Genomic DNA, 19,964 nt, shown 5'->3' on the forward strand with positions numbered 1-19,964 from the left:
CTGTATTCGCCACTTTATCCTCTTCCCCAAGCGCACGGTGGCAAACCAGTGTGTGGTTCACCTCCTCGCCTTTCATTTCTTCTCTCTCATTTGAACATTTCTCAGCCGAACATTACCTTTTGAACTTTATCTTTGAAGGGGACATTTCCTGCAGTCCTCCTCACCACCTATCTTATTTTGATCAGGAACTTGTGGCTTGTCTGTGAACCGCTGACACGCCGCCCGCGCGGCAGCTCCGATGACTTGGCGGTACGCAGGAGAGAAGCGTCGCCGATCTCTGAACCCGTCTTCGTGGTTTTTTTGCCGCGTGCGAACTTCGAGCCGACACCGCGGCTCGAAGCGGCGGCGCCGCGGTCGCTTACGATGCCGCCTGCAGCGTCGCGCCCTCTCCCTCCTTCCTTTGCGCGGCGGCGGGCTCTGAGCAGCGGAGCACGCGCCTCTGCGCTGGCGACCAATAATTCGAGCGGCGTGTCTAGTACGCGCCGTGTTGTGCGTGCGTGCGTGTGGGTCTGCTCCGCTGCTGCTTCTGTGCGGTCTCTCCCTGCCCGCATTTCGTGCGCGTCGGAGCAGTGCCAGCCTGCGACACAGACACACACCCTTCAACACCGGCGTAATCGGCCCCGTCGCCGTGCGAACCCCAACACCAACCAGTTCAGGCGAACAAGAACACCGCCGGATACGCAGTTTCCAACCAAGCGAGCACCGAGCGAGCCGGGGCTGTAGCCGCGGCCATCGCTGCCGCTGTACGCAGCAGCTGCGGAGCACCGGAGAACCGCCGCTGCGGCTAACCGTAAGCCAGGTGAGGCGAAGCGTCAAGCTTGTTTTGTTGACCGGCACTCACGTTGACGAACTCCTGGTTCGTTCGCTGCGATGCGCTCACGCTGTTCCGCTTTCGACGCATGCGTCGCTGCGAAGCATACAACGCGGTCGCTCTTCGACCGACGGGGCCTTCCATATCCGCTGCGGCGTTTGGGGCGAGGCTAAGTGGAGGCATTCACCGGTGTCATTCATTCAGTACGAGGCTCGACGGTGCGTGTCCTCACTTCCAGCGACTAGTACGAGCCACAGTCGGCGCTTACCGAGGTAACTGAAATGACCGGGCACGCGGATACCCGGCTAACGATTAGCGTCGAACGAGAATTTTTCTGCAGGGGACTGAGTCCTTTCTGTTAGCGTAGAAAAGCGTTACCTCAAACTTGCACAAAACGTTCAAGCGCTCGTCAAGAAACCGCGCAGAGATGCGAACGTACGTGGCTCTCCGTTTGGGCGACCTGTGCTGTGACGTCAGGCGAAGCCTTTGCGACCCTGGAATAGTACAGGCGGCACAGGAAGCTAAAACGGAACGCGGTGTCGCGGTCCACGCGAGCCTTACTGGACATTCGGGGGGAAAAGCTTTGCGCGTATGTTGCGAGTTGCGCAGCCCTACCAGTGGTAATCAGTCCAGTACGAATGCATCGCGATTTCGAGTGCCCTTACAGGCGATACGTAATGACGCCGAGAAAGCATTCTTCTGCACTGTTTTAGATTTTTCGTTGCCGTGCGGCTATTTCGCGCTGACCTTTCCATCCCGTGGATCTTGCTCGCATGGCGATAAGACGTAATGCGCGTAATAATGCACTTAAACTAATCGATGTCTCTCATTTCCGCGTGCCATTTGCTCAAACGGTGTTGTGTCTAAATACCGATCTAGCGGCGCGACCAAAATAGTTCCTTTTTTTCTGCCGCCGGCATCGCGAGCTAGCATGCAGGGTACGGTATTTTTAGGGACCACGTGTGCTCCCTTCGTGAAGCTCCACCCAGCTTCCTCTTGGCGTAGTTATATCGTCCTCGCCGTCACCAGCTATGTGCAGGTGGACCGCTGATCTCCGCCGTATACTGCACCCTTTTCGCAAAGGCGTCACCCATGCTCGGAAAGGTCACGGCACATCATCGATATACGAGACCCCACTCTATAGAGCACCCCACTCGGGAATCGATCGCTGCGGTGTTATCAATATTTTTTTTCCGCTTTGCTGGAAGAAGCTCATTCATCTTCCAAGCCGTGACGCAGACTGTGCAGTGTGCTGTCGACCATATACTCGCGTTACTTGAGTCGACGCTTATTAGCATAAAACGTCGTTATTGCGCGCATATTTCCCACCCGGCCTCTTCCGCTGTCGTCTTTAGGTTATTCGTCAAAGATGGGTCGTGCGCTCTTTGATTCTACCCGATCACACCAACACAGGGACGTGACGGCCTAGAGAAAAATTGGGAAAGGTGCCGCAATAGAGACAAGTAAGTACGAATAGTTAATTACGGCAAGTAGCTGCCGCAGGCAGCTTATGCAGACTGTACGAAGAAGAGCTGCGCGAATTCATTCTCAAAAAATAAAATAAGAGAACGCAGGGAGCCAGGAGAGACGACACAAAGGCATGAACTTGTAGAGAGGAACACATTATATATATATATGTATAGTGTACATCCCAACTGTACCGCAGAAGCCACCGGAACGGACCGTGCCTGCATATGTGTGCGCTGTGACCCAATGTATTCCTCTCTACAAGGTCATACCTTTGTGTCGTGTCTCCTGGCTCCCTGCGTTCTTTTATTTTATGCAGGCGAAGATGTATGCTATAAAGAACGGGCAAGCAGCCGTTTTAGAATGTTTACTGGGCATTTGACACTGCGTCAGCGCGCGTGGATTCCTGACCGGGCGCAATAAGTCGCTTAAAATGTATATATATATATATATATATATATATATATATATAATATATTATACTGACGTGTTAGCAACATTTAGTCAAGACATTTAAATATTATTCGGCGGGGGAACCATTTGTCACCCGCCGCGAGGGGTGTACTCTGAGGGAGAACTTGAGGGACTTCCGCGCTAGACCCAAAACAACTGCGACAGACAAAACGCATTCGAGACACCGGTAAACGGCCTTGAACGGTGTGCAAAAGCACGTCAACGTGAGACACTAAGACAACCTCTACTCATGATTTCGCCTTCGAAATCGGAGATATGCTCCTATCGGTGACGGTAGCAACGTTGTTTACGCGTTGCACTGCAGCATGCAACGACATTGTCCCTCGTGTTCTCTGGCGCCGTTTTGCCGCAGTATACCATTGGCCAGACGGAGACTTAAATTGGGCTGCGTCCTTGCTTCGCTACATCCCTCGTTCTCGAAACGTCCTCAGCAAGTTGTCATTTGACCGAACACGAGTCGTACACTGCTCCAGTCTGGCTTCCATTCACGCCGTGATCGAGAACAAAGGGAGTCGTACTAAACTTGCTGAATTTGGCACGTACGTCCGTGGAATCAATGCGACAGCGCGCACAGCTAATTCACGTGTTGGATCGGTTCGGCTAAAAAAGAAAAATATTTTAAATGACAGCCTATGCTCAGATTTCGTGATCAGTCATCGAGACAACTTTCACTGGCTCTAGAAATGGGCAGCGCGGGCCATACCGTGGGATGAAGGTGCACAGAGACCAAGCGCGAGCGGAACATCGTGTGCCGGAACCGTCACCTTTTCAAAAATAGTTTTTCCCTCCTACTCCTCCTCACCTGTTGAACAGGAAGCGCCGAGCAGACGACGCGTCCCATGAGCCTTTACGAGTTTGCGCCTCACCTGTTTCGTTAGGGTGTACGCAAAATATATATAGCTTACTCGTTTAATACGCCATATAAAGTATTGCAAAGCTAATTCAAGAATAACGAAATAACTAGCATTTTAGTTCATCAAAGGCAGCGCAAATATAATTGTAAATTTCCTTAGTGTGTATACAGGGTGTTTCAGCTAAGTCGGGCCATACCTTTTAAAAAAAAAAAAAGTACGTGTGAGCTCCTCAAGACCTCACGGAAGACTCCATCTGCCCCAACGTAACTCAGAATATCTTCATCATCTGCACCCCCAGCGAACGTAATGCAAGAGCATACGCCACGGTGCAACAGATTCGCATGAAAGATACCACGTATCGGGTCGCAGTATACCCGGCCCCACCCGATAACACCTGCAAAGGCGTAGTCCGAGGCATTGACCTCGAGCTCACCGACTCCCAACTCCGAGAACTGATCGTCACGAAACGCAACCCCAATGCCTTGGAGGTGAAGAGAATAAAGAACACCACAGCCGTGACAATCCTTTTCCAAGGAATGCAAGTACCCAGCTACATCTACTGCGGAGCAAGCATTGTTCGATGCACGCTCTTTCGCAGACACACGGAAGTTTGCTACAACTGTGGCAACATCGGTCACCGCGCGGATGTATGCCCTAACCCCAACACCACGTGGTGCCGGAAGTGTGGTCTCAAAACGCCACCAGAAGATCACCAGTGTACTCCTCACTGCACCCTGTGCGGTGGACCACACCCAACCGCGGACAAGGACTGTAAACGCAAGTTTCAAGTCCCTTACATCGTGCGACAGAGACGCCGCCGCAGACGCAACCAACGCGGCCGCAGCCACTCCCGAGGACCGAGCGGCGCCGGTCACAGCGAGTCGAGCACCACCTCGCGAATTTCCGTAGCGACCACAAGGAGTCGCTCGGTCACGCCGACACCCGAGCGCCGCAGCGCCCTCCGCAGCAGCCGCTCCCGCTCCAGTGGACGACGCAGCAGCCGCTCCCGCTCCAGGGGGCGCCCTACATCCGGCCACACAGAACTGACGTGGGCCGACCGAGTACGAGGAAACCAGCACCGGCAGCAGCAACGGGACGCTTCATCTACCAGACAGGTAACGCGGTCTTCATTGCCCGAGCATGAGAGCGAGATAGTAACAGCCCTACGACAGGAACTAGCTGGTCTCCGAGCCACCATACAAGTGCTTACAGAGCAGCTTAATGACGCGAAACAGCAGATTCAGAGCCTTAAAGCTCCCAAACAAGCACCACCCCAAGAGACAAACGTAAAAGTAAGCACAGCCAAACGCAAACCCCCTCCGCTCCCAGAGACGGAAGAAGAGAGTCACGCACCGCAAGACACCTTGGGCGAAATTCTGCGCCTCTCGCGAGAGAACCTAGAAAGTATTCGTACCCTAGCAAACCGTGTAGAGGTGGTCGAAAACAAAGTCGCCATAAAAATTAAAAACAAAGCTAGTCCGCCACAACAGATGGACACGACGACGCACTCTTCACCACCAATAAATCCAACGCAAGACCATCATGGCTAACACGACACGGGATACGTTAGAAATTTGGCAGTGGAATTGCGCTAGCTACGCGAAACGCAAATCCTCGCTGCAACAGTACCTCAAAATTCAACCCAGAAAGCCGCACGTAATACTATTACAAGAAACTCTATGCGAAACCCTCACGCTCGCAGGTTACAGCCCCGTCTCCCAAAGAGGAGGGGACGCCAGGAGAGGCATCGCCACGCTCGTTAATAGAAAATTCGCGCACATTGTTCATGACGTCCTACCGAAAAACAGTCGCATCGAGGCGATCCTAATCGAGCTTGTGCCTAACCGACTCTTAAAACAAAGCATTTTTGTACTAAACGTCTACAGCTCCCCCACACACTACAAACAATCCTTCCACGCGATCCTTACTAAAGTCACATCATTGGCACGAAACTCACCACTCATTATCGCAGGTGACTTCAACGCTCCCCACCCGTCGTGGGGCTACCCCACAATCAAGCCGAGCGGCAACAACCTCTCGCGCGCAATAGACGACCTGTCCCTCACCCTGGTGACGGACCACAGGTTTCCCACCAGATTGGGTACGTCGACGCGACGCGATACTACGCCGGACCTCACGTTACTCCGCAATGTAGAAAACTACACATGGACAAATACGCAAGAGAACCTGGGCAGCGATCACTTCGTCATACGCACAGTAATACCAAACACAACCGCCCCACCCCGATCTTTCACCCTCACAGACTGGGATACCTTCCGTAAGTTACGGAAGGAAGACACGAACACGTACGACTCCTTCGCGGAACTCCTCTCTGCGATAAAAGGAGACGTAACTAGAGCCACGAAAACCATACAAACGGAACTGGAGGTTCCAAGGGTTGACCCTCACCTCGCACACTTACTCGAGGCCAAAGCCTCGATACTTACGCGATGGAGAAAGCAACGTCTAAACAGACGACTGCGCAAACGCATCGCGATCCTCAACCAAGACATCGACCAATACTGTACGGAACTCACACGACTCCAATGGCACGAACTCTGTTCGGCGGTCGACGGCCGCATGCGGACCGGAGGTAAGTGGAACCTCCTGAAACGCATGTTACACGACAGCCAAACGAAGGAAAATCAAAGCCACGCGCTAGACCGACTTCTACACTCGCATAAAGAGAAAGGGGGAACGGAGGAGTCTTTCGTGGAAGAAATTGCCAAACGATACCTTCCATTAGGCGACGCTCACCCCAACGATTACCCGAGCATAAAGTGCGAATCCACTCCCGAGCTAGACGCTGCCTTCACGGAAGCAGAAGTCCGAGAGGCGCTACACAACCTAAACAGCAGGTCGGCCTCAGGACCCGACGGGGTAACCAACCGAATGTTACGTAACTTAGACGACCAATCCATTACATTGCTCACGAAAGACATCAACCACGTGTGGGAAACAGGAGAGGTACCAACGCAATGGCGCACTGCCACGGTTGTCCTCATTCCCAAACCCGGCAAACCCCTTAACCTGGACAACTTACGACCCATCTCTCTTACTTCATGCGTGGGTAAAGTAGCGGAGCACGTCATTCACAACCGAGTGTCACGCTACATTGAGGAACACGAACTCCTCCCATACAACATGGTAGGGTTTCGACCGCACCTATCCACTCAGGATGTTATGTTACTCCTAAAGAGACAGATCTTCGACGTTAAAACAAGAGACGTTCGAGGCATCCTCGCCCTCGATCTCACAAAAGCATTCGATACCGTCTCGCACCGCTTCGTACTGGAGTCTGTTGCAGGCCTCGGCCTCGGCCAGAGATTCCAGGAGTACGTACGCTCCTTCCTGAAAGACAGAGAAGCCCAACTGCGAGTCTTAGAACTTAAGTCGGACCCTTACACGCTGGGCTCCGTCGGAACACCTCAAGGCTCAGTCATCTCTCCATTACTATTTAATATAGTGATGAAGGGACTCGCAGACAGACTACGAGACATCCCGAACGTAAACTGCGCTTTATACGCAGATGACATCACCATTTGGAGCCCGGGAGGCTCCTTGGCAGACATGGAGCAGGCATTACAGTCTGCCCTAGATGCCACGGAAGACTACCTACTAGACACAGGCATGAAACTATCCTCCAAGAAATCGGAACTCTTACTATTTCGGAAGTCTTGCCAAGGAGTCCGCTACCTAACACCTCTAGACGAACTTCCGATCGCACTCCACACAAGAGACGGACAACAGATTCCGCGAGTCGACCACATACGCATTCTTGGGCTCCTAATCGAAGCCACCGGATGCCACGGACACACTATCAAACATTTAACCGCCAAAACTGAAAACATGATCAGACTCATCCACAGAGTCTCGGGGCGCAGAAAGGGTCTCTGCGAAGACAACCTTTTGCGTGTATACCACGCATTCCTTATGAGCCACATTAATTACGTCGCCTCTGCCCACAACTGGACGAAAACAGAAAAGACGAAACTAAACACACTCATTCGCAAGAGCATCAAACAGGTCTTGGGCATTCCACAAAGAGCAAGTACATCAAAGGTTGACCAGCTAGGCATGCACAACAACATCGACGAAGTGATCGAGGCTCAGACTATGGCGCAAATACTACGCCTATCCTCGTCCAAAGCCGGTAGACTAATCCTAAACGAAGCTAATATCTCCCCATCTCCCTATTTCGAGCATGCGATTACCCTACCGAGCGAAATTAGAGGCAACTACAAGGTCTCACCATTTCCTAGAAACGTCCACCCACAACACAACGTGGGCAGGCGCCGGGCCCGCGCCCGCGCGATTCTCGATCGCACCGACGCGGATCGCGAAGCCACCGCATTTGTGGACGCTGCCCAGTACGGCAACACATCCACTTTCGCAATAGCAGTCGTGGACGGTAACGGAACCTTACGATCATCCGCATCGGTTAAAACGACCACCAGCGCTAAAGCAGAACAGATAGCCGTAGCCATCGCCATGGCAGACCCCACATTTACTCATGTCCTCACGGACTCGCGTGCCGCAATTCGGGCCTACGAAAGCGGCAACGTATGTAAAGAAGTGGCGCACATACTACTAGCGAGCTCAAAGGAGAGCAAACGACGCTTCTCCTGGTTCCCCGCTCACATGGGGAAAGACATCCACCCGCGGAAACCAAACCTCAATGAGACGGCCCACGACCGTGCGCGAGAACTTGCCCGCCGCGACGGTCCCATGGCCTCCGAGGGGCTGGACCTTCAGTTTAATGACCCGCTACTCACTTATCACGAAATCACTTCATACTATCGAAAAGGCAGAATGAAATATCCGCTCCCGCACTCCAAACTCGAACGCGCGCAGGCGGCCGCGTTTCGAATGCTACAAACGGACTCGTATCCGTCACGAGGCCTACTAAGCCACTACAACTCAGAAATCCCGGCAAATTGCCCAGACTGCCCAGAACTCTATTGCTCACTTTCGCACATGCTTTGGCAATGTACCGCGTTACCAGAGGGCCCTCTCTCCAGTGAGCCCGAATGGGAAGAAGCCCTCAAAAGCCCGGACCTCACACTCCAGCTCAAGGCCGTCCAGAGGGCCCAAGAACTGGCGGAGCGTCACCACGTTCCCGTCCCGACTTGGGCGTCGCCTACGGTTTCGGCCCGAGGAGCTCCCCGTATGGGATCTCTAACGGCTTGAAACTCCTCAGGACCTCACTGAAGTTCTTGACTGACTGACTGACGTGTGAGTTACGATAATGCAAGCAACTTTCTTCGCTCTCCTCTTGAGCAAGCGAAAGTTTCTTTTTGTACTGCGATCTTAAGTAATTAAGAAAATTAGTTAACCTACTTTTAAAATATTCATTTGAGTGTAATATCTTCAATGCACAAGTTATAGAGTCTATTGAGAAATGTTTTTTGTTGTTTTTGTGATAGCTGCTGTGGTTTTAATTTTTCCGCGGCTGTAAAGAAAGCGTGAGAGAAAAAAAAAAATCCTGTAATACGCGCTGTGACGAGTTTTAGTCGGCAAAACAGCAACTAGACATCCACTCCCTCTGTTCACGCGGATGGCGTTGGCTGGTGTCTTCATTCTACGCTGATTCCCGGAAAACCGAGAGGCAAATGTTTTACCGTCGCAACGAGCACCAACCGCGTACGAAGCAATCGGTCGCGCAGAGATGGGATCGCACGGTTACCGACGAGCTATATAAAAATATTGGGTGTGGGTGGAGTGGTCTTCGTTTTGCTGCGCGCAGAATTGGTGCGGTAACGCCCGCCGTTCGATTGACATGACGGCCAGCCTCGGCGCGCACCGTTCGTAGAGTCGACTCACCGTGATGCTGTGCTTGGCGCAGTACTGACAGCGTGAACAAAAAAGAAAAACAGAGAGAAGTCAGCAGAGACATTTAAGACTGCTGACGTGCGACAATGCGAATGCATTATAATCGCTTAGGGGAAATGTTTTCGATTCATGTTTTCTACGTGCTATAAAGTTCTTTCTGCTGAATCGGTGTGTGTGTGTGTGTGTGTGTGTGTGAGAGAGAGAGAGAGAGAGTACGTTGGCCACAGGCTGGAAGCATTCGAACTGTTTCGCTGCAGAACGATGAATTTTGTTTTTATGCGTAATGGTAGGTCTGTCGTGAGTACGTCGTCTTGTTTCATGTTCCCTCGCTTCGTCGTCTGAAGCGTGCTTCCTTCGGCGACCGCGTTTCACAGCTGCCGCCGAGGTAGACTCTTCGGAGCGCATCGCAGCAGACACAGCACCGATGAAGAGCAAGTGAGGCGCGGGGAGCCGCGACGGAGGCAGTGACGTGACGCGTCCCATGAAGCGCGCACAAGGCACAACTTTAGTCAACCGTAACCATGAAGCCACCGCGGCGTCGGGAAAGGGTGCTATAGTTTCACACCGTGAAGGCCCGGACTCGATTCCCACCCAGGCCGAAATTTATCTGATTTTCTTTTCGAAGGCATTAATTCAGTCTGTTTGCAGGAACCTACGCGACAGATTTGACGTCATTCCGAGCATATTTCATGTGTTCTTCGCGCCGTCGGCCATTTTTGGTACCATCTTTTGGTAACGCCGCCGCCGACAACGCTGCATTTTTCGCGTAATGGGGCAGGTAATGATGTCACATCTAAAAGCACGGAAATGGACGCCGCGCCTAGTATTACGACGCCCCGTCATATTACATGTGGGCTGGGTATAGAGTTTCCTGCAAAAATTACCAGCGGGAACTCTGGCGTTAGTGCCAACGTGAGCCGTGGCCACGGCGTTGCGCCGCGGTGCTCGATATCGCGGCTTCGATCCCGGCCGCGGCGGCCACATATAGACGGCGGCGAAATGTGGAAACGCTCGTACATTTAGATTCAGACTCAAGTTAAAGAAGAACCCCAGTTGCTGAAAATCAATCCGGAGTCCCACACTATATAGCGTGCCTCTTAATCATACCGTGGTTTTGACGCGTAAAAGCGGCCATGTATACGGGAGCTGCAATCGTGGCGGTTCAACCAGCGCGGTTATCATGGTGAATTTATAGATTTTTCTTAATCTTCGTCCTTGCGGTTTCATACGTGGTTTGCGACTTTGCGAAGTTATCATTTTCAACAAAGCAGTGTATACGTTATAAATGCAGCAGTTCGCCATGGTTCTGCATATATGCAGAGTCTTGATGTCTCCTACGTTCAGCAAAGTAGGATTGCTTCGAGATTCAGTACAATAAAGGCAGATACGGTATAATAAACTTAGCCACGAGAAAATCTGATGCCACAAGCACGAAGAGTACAGACAAATTCATATAGTAACCTTCATTGCCGTGGTGGCAGAACGATCGCAGCGCCAAAGTTCCCCCTAGCGTTGCGCCCCTTGCGGCAACCTGCAGAAACGGAATGGGACGCTTGCCTCCTTTTGACGTCCGCGGACGGAGCTTCGCGATGACTCAGAAACGAACACGCCGCGGTTACGCAGGGGCTCTCGAAGAGCGCCTTCCGCTCGAAGTGCTTTTTCCGAGCTTACGTAACGGCCCGGTACACTTGAAGACGAGACAGTGAGTTATGGGAACTGCCTGTCTTCGGTGAGGTCGTCCATGCTCAAGCGCCGACGTGAAATCGCAGTCTCGTCGCTACCGGTGCGCAGCCCCGGGGAAGTCGGCGGCTCTGCTCCTTTCCCTTCGCTCGATCTCCTTGTAGGCGTGCGCGAGAGTGCGCAGATAAGTGCGAGCCCCCCCCCCCCCCCCCCCCCATATAAGGTCGCGACGGAGCCGTGCAAAGGCCACGCGTCGAAGGTGAAGGCCCGTTTTGCTACGACGACGGATCCTTTTATTTGCCAGCTGTACGAGAACAAACAGGGCGAAAAAAACGGGACTGAACAAGAAGAGACAGGCTGGCATCGTGCCTTCTTGTTTAGTCATTTTTTTTAAGCCCTCTTTTTTTTTTTCACTCATTTATGTCAACTATATCGTTAAAAGCTTGACATTGCGTCTACAGAATGTTTGCCTATACACTTCGTCTCCCTCGTTGATGTTACCTTTTTTTGTCGCTACATAAGCCGTAGGTATTCTGTAGGAAAGGGTCGTTAGTATGCTGTTGCAAGTCCGTGGACTGTGTGCGAGAACCGCCGGACGCATGGACTTATACGTAGAACTGGTTTAAGAACATCGTTCTGTTATGAAGCACGGCCTGCTCTTCGGGCATCAGCGCTACCTAGGACGCATGCGAATCGTTGCGGAGTGCTGTGCGAGCTTGTCGTCAAACCAAAAATAATTGTTGAGGTCCTTTCTGCACGTGGATGCCTTGCGGATTAATTTTACTGCTTTCTGATTTTTTGTGTGCTCTGCGTAGATATCTCCAGGCATTCTTACGGACAATAGTTAAGTGTGTGTCCGCTTTTTTATAGGCATATAGTGCTCTGGTTTATGTTCTCCTACGACAAGTGACTTTCTATGCGAGTCTATATGCGTTGCAGACAATTCTAAAAAAAAAAAAAATCATTGTGCACGTTTTGCATTTAAAAAAAGAAACGTATGTGATTTCGATATAAACTGCCAAAAAATGTTTAAAGAGCCAGACAACACCTAAAACTCACGGGTTAAGTTTGCTAACGCAAAGTTTAGCTCGGTTTTCAAGATATCACATAAACCCAGCAGAAGCCTAGTCGTTCGTGGCGTGCAAGATCGCGTTGGTGGCACGTATGACGAAGAGACGTTCCATATCCGCGATTTCCGGGAAGATGTGACGTATTAGTAACGAGGGGAAACGGAAGAGGAAACGCCTCTCCCGCCTGTTTTTACGAATGTTTCTTCCTCCCGTTGTTAGACCGCGAGAATGGTGTATCTTTCGACTAACGTTCCATATCTGATATTACAAAAGTTGTTCCTCATGCAGCAAACCTCGCCAGTATAAAAAAAAAAAATACTACAGGAGCAACTGCCATCCAATCGTGAATTCGGACATATTGTAGCTTCGTGAAGCATATTTACGTGGCGCTTTGTGACAGACCAACCACCTTGGGGCGTCGTCGTCGCAGGCGACATTTGTCATCTGCGCTGCAAATTTAGTGCGTGGTGTTGAATCGAAAGTCGAGCACATTAGGAGGAGCTCCTATAGAATTGGGAAGATCAGATTCGAGATGTTTTTCTGAATGCTGCGCGAGGAGAAGATACCATGTTACCGACCAAGTTAGGAAACAAGGGGCGGTGTTAGGACCGGCGACGTTGTATGTATATATAGTGGAAGCGATCACTGCGAAAGGTATGAAGTTGAGAGGGTGCAAAATGTCTTGGTTGGAGTACGCGAAGGTGCGTGTCCAGTGACAGGGTGTGTACAGAGCTTGAAACAGCAACGACCTAGGAGCGGGGAAGTCACGGATATTGTTGGACAGACATTTTAGACAGAAAAACTCGCGAAAAGAAAAAAAAAAGACATATATTAAACGTTGAGGAGGTTAGATCTCGCTACGAGATGTACCAGCTAGTTAAAAAAACGATGCACCATTTTTTTAACGCAACTAACATGAGTGAACCTCGGGTGACTTCGTGTATGATTGATTCTTCCTTTCTCTCTTTCTTCCGCTCCTCCTTTCCTTCTTTTTTTTTTTTCTTTGCGTGCTTATCATGACTGCATCGAGGCGGATTACAGCGTATACTGCTAAACTGCGCGCAACATTGCTGCTGACGGGGGCGTTTCCCGCTACTCCTCGCACGAGGCGGCGCGTCCGTGAGGTCACAATATGCTGTAAGGAACACTGGTCACAACGATAGTCACGCACACGTCGCCTTATTTACACGTCGTTCTTATGGGTAGTCCGCTTGAGATTTGCCCGGCAGCGAACGTGGCAGGAAACCGTTGTACTGAGCTTCTTCGTAGATACCTTCACCATGCATACGCGAAGCGTTGTCGCTGCGCTGGGCTGCTTCTACCTATAAGTAAGGAATTTTGATGCAACATTGCCCAGTGTCTAGGTATTTATTATTAAATATTTATTTATTCTTTCTTTTTTTGAAGCAGCCCAGAAATCCTCTTATGCAGAGGAATTTCGCGCTGTTATAATGCGCGCTTTTTTATTAGCCCTCGCTGCGCGATGGACTGTGCAAAAAGAGCGAAAGCAGAAAAAGTCGATTCAATGGAATATATGCATCTAAATGAGACGAAGCTCGTTTGAGATAGCGAGGTAGCAGCATTAGTGGACTACGCGAGCACATCCTTGTCGCGTGCAGCTATTTGCTGTCCTCGTCAGAAGCACGAATGCGATGTTAGATGCCTTGTCGAGAGAAGGTACGTGTAGATGGGACGTGTATGCACGGAGGAGTACGACACACATCTAAATGCAGTTCAGGCTTCACGTACACTCTTGTGTCACAGTGGCCCATTTATTCTTGGGCAGTGGGCCAAGAATGGGTAAATACCGATTGGTACCTACCCAGTTACACGTACCCAGCGCCGAGGTTGCCTATTCGCGCACATACGGAATGACCCAAGTTGTCTACATATATTCACGAATATATCCAGCGAGAAAATGACGACGAATGTTAAACCTATGGTGAAAGGCAAATAAGGCTTCGCTTTAAAAGAACATTAATGGCGCAGCATCTTCGGCATTTGAAAGCAAACCGCCCAAGTCAGCTTGACCTCCATTTTTGTGCTTCTTTGGGCGTTCCCATATGTGTTTTTGTTTTCTTACTCTGGGAGAGTGACTTTCGTTCATCGGGTGGCACGCCCACCCCTGCCTTCCCTGCAGTTTACCTTCGCAGAGCAGTTTGAATCCAACAGAGAGAAACGAAAGCTGCGGCACAGGCCCAGAAATGGCCTGCCCGAATGACGTCATGGGGCGTCAGCTACATCCTTCCCGACGCGGGGGAGCGGGGGGGGGGGAGGGACGCGCCTACGCGGAGTCAATCGATGGAACGGAGGGATACGTTGCGCGCCCGTGAAAAGGGTGGCCGAGAGGGGGAACGTAGTCAGCGCCCGCTGCGTGACAGTTTTCTTCTTTGTTTTGTTTCTCGCTCTTTTCTCGGTCGCCCGATCTACGTCGCCACCGGTGTTGACCTACATTGTCCGGACCGTATAGGTCCGCGGGCGAAAGCTTTTTTAACCCATTACGTGCTTCTGTCCCGTAATCGATTATTAGATGAACGTTGTCCGCGGGGTGCCTATATTAAGACGCACCGATTGCGCGAGAAAAACGGGTGAGTGATGCCAAGTTGAATGACGCGGCTTTTGCAGCCTCAGCAGTTGAAGAGGTCGAATCTGGGTTTCCTCGTAGCCCTGCATCGTGTCGTCGTTGACGTCAGATGAATTCCTCATGGTCAGCTTCACTCTTACGAGAGTAGACAAAACAACCCCTCCCCCCCCCACCTTCTATACCATTGCGTGTCCCTTTACAACCGCGAAAAAGCAATAGAAATCTCTCGCTGACATTGAAGGATCTCTGATCGCAGTAGCCATGCCGCTAAAGGTAATCGTGCGACACATATGATTTGCGTTGTTCTTTTCCTGTTTTGTTTTGTTTTGTGTACTTTGGTACGCACTGCGCGACGCCAACGGGATTCAGTTGGAGCGTCATGCGGGCTCCCCGAGCGTCAAGGAACGTAATGCTGTTTAGAGTTATAATTACCTTGCGCCTTCCACGGTTACCTTTATTCAATTCTTTGGTACACACGCAATGTGAAATGTATCATGCACTCTGACGAATAAAAAAAGAATGGAGACGGGGGCTCAGCGTCACGTCTTCGTTTTGCCCGAGCAGATAGCCACGCGTAACGGGATCACGATAAAGCGAACTAGCCGGCCAATTTTCCTTTCCACGTTAGCCGCTGCATACGACGGACACCGTGGTGATTAATTTACGGAGGCTCGGTTTTGCGGCTCATCATGAACAGCAGGTTGCCATTATCCCTCAAGAGAAAAGTGTATAACAGCTGTGTCCTACCAGGACTCACGTACGGGGCAGAAACCTGGTGGCTTACGAAAAGGGTTCTACTTAAATTGAGGACGACGCAACGAGCTATGGAAAGAAGAATGATAGGTGTAACGTTAAGGGATCAGAAAAGAGCAGATTGGGTGAGAGAACAAACGCGAGTTAATGACATCTTAGTTGGAATCAAGAAAAGGAAATGTAATGAGGAGGGAAGATAACCGATGGTCATTAAGGGTTGCGGACTGGATTCCAAGGGAAGGGAAGCGTAGCAGGGGGCGGCAGAAAGTTAGGTGGGCGGATGAGATTAAGAAGTTTGCAGGGACAACATGGCCACAATTAGTACATGACCGGGGTAGTTGGAGAAATATGGGAGAGGCCTTTGCCCTGCAGTGGGCGTAACTAGGATGATGATGATGATGGTGGTTTTGCGGCCAGAACCGCCGCGGGAGCTCAAGTGGCTATGGCGTTTCACTGTGGAGCTCGAGGTCACGGGATCCGCGGCGGCCGCTTTTCGAAAGGGGGGCGAAATGCAATTGAAAGCTTGTGCACTTAAGGGCACGACCAAGAACTCCAGGTGGTGAAATTTAAGCCAGACTCCCCCCTCCTCCCTCCCCCCCCCCCCCATTGCAGGGTGTCTTATAATAACAGCGTGGTGTTGGCACCTAACAGCCCATTTATTTCTTTTTTCAAATATATTCTAAAGGTGGAGGAGGATGCGCGAGGCTGAGTGCACTTAGCGTCTGGCTGCGGCCCGATAACGTATTTCGCTCGGAAGTAATGAAGCGTATTGCGTGTCCTCCTTTAATGCGTTCGTGTTTGGAGTGTCAAAGTGAAAAAAGAAGTGTATTTAGTGCAAAGTGCCATTAAAAAGTGTGTTTATGTACACACTATATATATATATATATATATATATATATATATATATATATATATATATATATATATATATATATATATATATATATATATATATATATATATATATATATATATATATAGTAGTGCAACTGAAGGTGGTCCGAAGCGGGAAGAGATGAAGAGGCAGGCGGCGTGTCGACTGAGCTCCTGAAAAACACTTGGCAGTGCGGTAAACGCGGTTTAAATCATGGATCCGGGACCTAGGTTCGGCGTAATGCTCACGCATTTCTGGCGCATTTACCGCCTAGATCGCCGCTTTCAATTCTTGCCGTTCACGTTTTGTTCCGGCGAGATGGTGCAACGAAGTTACGTTTAACGTTTACGCGTCCGAGGCTGAAACCTGTTATGCGGCTTGCTCACAGACATTCTCTTTTCATTTCCAAGCGCGGCCAGCTAGTGTACTGCGGTGAAAATGACATTAGCGTGCGCGCACTAGGCCGACGACAGCGTTTGACCTTGAAGACGCGCAGACGGGCGCAGATGTGGTTATCGTTCGAGCCTTCGCTTGAGCCTCTATCGTTCGAGCCTCTGTTGTTATTGTCTTCCTCGCTGTCCTGTACATCGTGGTCTTTATTTTCTTCATCTGTTGTCTTCGATCGTTTGGTTCGGGAGTTGTGCTTTTTCTTTTTTTACGTTGACAGCGCGTTCGAAATAACAGTCGAACCGCATTGTGTTATGTTTCTTGGCTCGATGGAAGCACGAAGCTAGTTATTCGCGTAGAAAAGAATATTCCACGCGACACATTCGCTGCTGACGTAAGTTGTCATTATTGTCTTTCGTCTCGCTGATAACGCAATCGCGAATCGATTATGCCGAAGTGCCGATGCTGCGTGAAGTGTGCTCGCGCGCAACTTGTTCCTAACGGTCACGGGTCACGCAACATGGCGTGCCGACTGAAGGTCATCCAGCGTGGCTCTCACGTGGTGGTTTCTCTTCTCTGCCCTACACCGCCGCATTCCGACGAGAATCTGGATGGAAACGCTATCACGTGTTCGGAAATCACGGTACGTTAAATAATTGTGGGTATAACGAAAAATTCGGAGCCCCTTACACTACGGCGTGCGCATGCGTATAGCCCCCCCCCCCCCCCCCCCTATTTAGGACTTACTTCAGCCCTAGCAATCGTGACGAAGCAGAGCTAGAGACGAACACGAACAAAAGGAACAACGAGACGGTGGACGCGCCCTGTTGTTGTTGTTGTTTCTTCGTGCTTCTCGTTGGCGCGGTTTCATCATGATACCAAGCCAACTCGCCCAGCGGGCCCTATTACTTTTGCCCAGCGATCGGTAACCGTCGTACTAGCGCTACATTATGCTACAACTATAACGCTGTCGAGGGTCTCCCGAGTCATGCCAAGCGAGAGAACCGGATAACTCCGGGGAGGTTTAGGTTTTGTGCACCCAAAGTTAGGGGACGAACGCAAGCTGAGCTCGGGGATTTGGGTACGCGAAAACGCTTGGCTCCGCTATTTCTAAAGCTGTCTCTTTCCCTTAACGTCGGTCTTGATTTCAGAAGTTTGCCGCGAGTCATTTGCCGTTACAAAATGTATATCGCGTAAGTACGCGGTGCCACGTGAAACATAAACATATTTTATTAGGGAAGACGAGTGTGCTCTTAAGCAGTGAAGAATTAATTTGTTCTCCCCCGTGGGGCGATCAAGGATGCGTCCAGGTGGGAGGCTGCACTTCGCAGCCCGGACCTGGATGAACAATTCTGGGCTGTCCAGCAGGCTCACGACGTGGCCGTGAGGCTTGGCCTTCCGGTCCCGACGTGGGAGCGGCCCGCTTAGTGGTTAATTATCACTACTTGCAGGACCAAATAAAGTTTTCCATCCATCCATCCATCCCTCGGGGCGAAGCATACGTTTTTGCATCCAATCTGTGGAGCGCAGTAAACAGCAGAAGTCAAAGCGGCCTCGCTTCGTAATGAAAACTGATCATATTTCATGAACTTATTCTGAATTTACCGCTAGAGCATGTACTATACGAACTGAGGATATCTTGACAAAATTTATCTGCGACCGTACAACCATCAACTTGCACACGCGGTTTGTTTCTGTGCGGGGCTCTCTCTCTCTCTCTCTCTCTCTGCGTGCGTGTTCATCTGCCGACGCGAGCGTATTTTAATTTTTTGAGCTAACAGATATAACAAGAAAATCAGGGCACATATTGACAAAACGCTTTGTCCTAGGATTGGCCGTAAGAGCAAATTCTAGCCAATGCTGGCGATAGACATCCTTAGCGAAGGCGGCCAGCCGATGACAAGTATTACATACGATCGAGAAGCTTTGAGGATTCCGCCCACGTCCTTATGGCGGCAGTGATTCGATTCACGCTGATGAAGACTGTGTGTGACGCGTGGCGTAGCTGCTTGAGGGGGGGTGTACGTATGCATTTTCTCGGAAGTCTCTAGTTTCGTTTCGACAGCGACCGCAGAGCTAATCGAGTTACTTAGCAAGAAAGGCGGTCTGTCGCGACTACGTTCTTTTCCAAAAATACGCGAAGCCCTCTCACATGCAGTCTTGTCCTCCTTTGTGGGGAAAAAAAAAGAAAGGAAAGCATACTGGCTTCTGGAAAAAGAGATAGGGGCAGAAGGGCGACTGTAAAACGTACTGTTTGCGAAAATACGAACGAAGCGAAAACAGCACCGACTGGCGATACGCCCATTACAAAGATTGCGCGTCTTAAATTTATTGAAAAGCTTTATAATAAATTAGAACATTTTCTTAAAACCTTCGTGCCGTTGTTGCGGCAAATAATTTATTCGTAAGACAGAATAATGGCCTAGGAACAGAAGACCGATACGGGGATGTCTATATATCATCAAAAGACGCGTACGCGTGGCACTTTAAGGAATTAAGGAACGTTTCAGGAATGATAGGAATCAAGTTGTCGAGAATTTCGCGACACTTTATTTGTCTGCTATGTATGAACGCCCAGAAGAGCCCTTGCGACGCAGCTCATAATGTGGCAATTTAGGGAGAACTGAAAAACCGCCAAGTGGCGAAGCGGCATCCCGCACCGCCAAGCAAAAGTCGGTTGTGCCGGTACAAAACGAGCCAGGTGTCAACCCTATTTGAATCATATGCGACTAGCTCAAATTGCGTAGGACAGTGCAAGGTGGACTATAGGGAATTTTCTGTGCTTACGAATTCCCGTGGCAGCGGCGGACAACAGCAAGTGTGCAGTTTAATCATTCACCAGAAGAAAAAAAATATATTTGGTGTTTAAATTAGAAGATAAACCACGTGGAACGATAACAAAACGCAAGTCGGTCGCCGGCCTCACAGTATATATAGTCACATGCCTGCTCGGTACACCCAGCACAGTCATAGCGTAAGCTGGAGGAGCGGCTTCGTAGGAGCTCCGTTTTTCGACACCCCCGCACTACAGGGTCTTCTCGTGGTTTTCTCGAGACGGATCTGAGCCGTCCGCCCGGCGTCGACGGCGAGCTGCGGCTTGTCCTGCTCTATGCGCACAGCAGTCTGCTGAGCCCGCTGTTACCTGGTCGCCGCCGCGCGCGTAGATCAACGATTCACG

General features: G+C 50.6%; 1 protein-coding gene across 1 annotated transcript in view; it reads left to right on the forward strand.

The window, feature by feature from the left end:
• The first annotated feature begins 398 nt into the window (after window positions 1-398).
• LOC126523642 (uncharacterized) overlaps window positions 399-19,964 on the forward strand; it is a 265,996-nt gene continuing 246,430 nt past the window's right edge. Inside the window, exon 1 of the mRNA XM_050172240.3 lies at window positions 399-799. The gene's annotated coding sequence lies outside the window, so the exon portion shown is untranslated. The remainder of the gene's footprint in view (window positions 800-19,964) is intronic.

The sequence above is a fragment of the Dermacentor andersoni genome, chromosome 6, assembly GCF_023375885.2.
Source record: "Dermacentor andersoni chromosome 6, qqDerAnde1_hic_scaffold, whole genome shotgun sequence".
NCBI classification, from domain to species: domain Eukaryota; kingdom Metazoa; phylum Arthropoda; class Arachnida; order Ixodida; family Ixodidae; genus Dermacentor; species Dermacentor andersoni.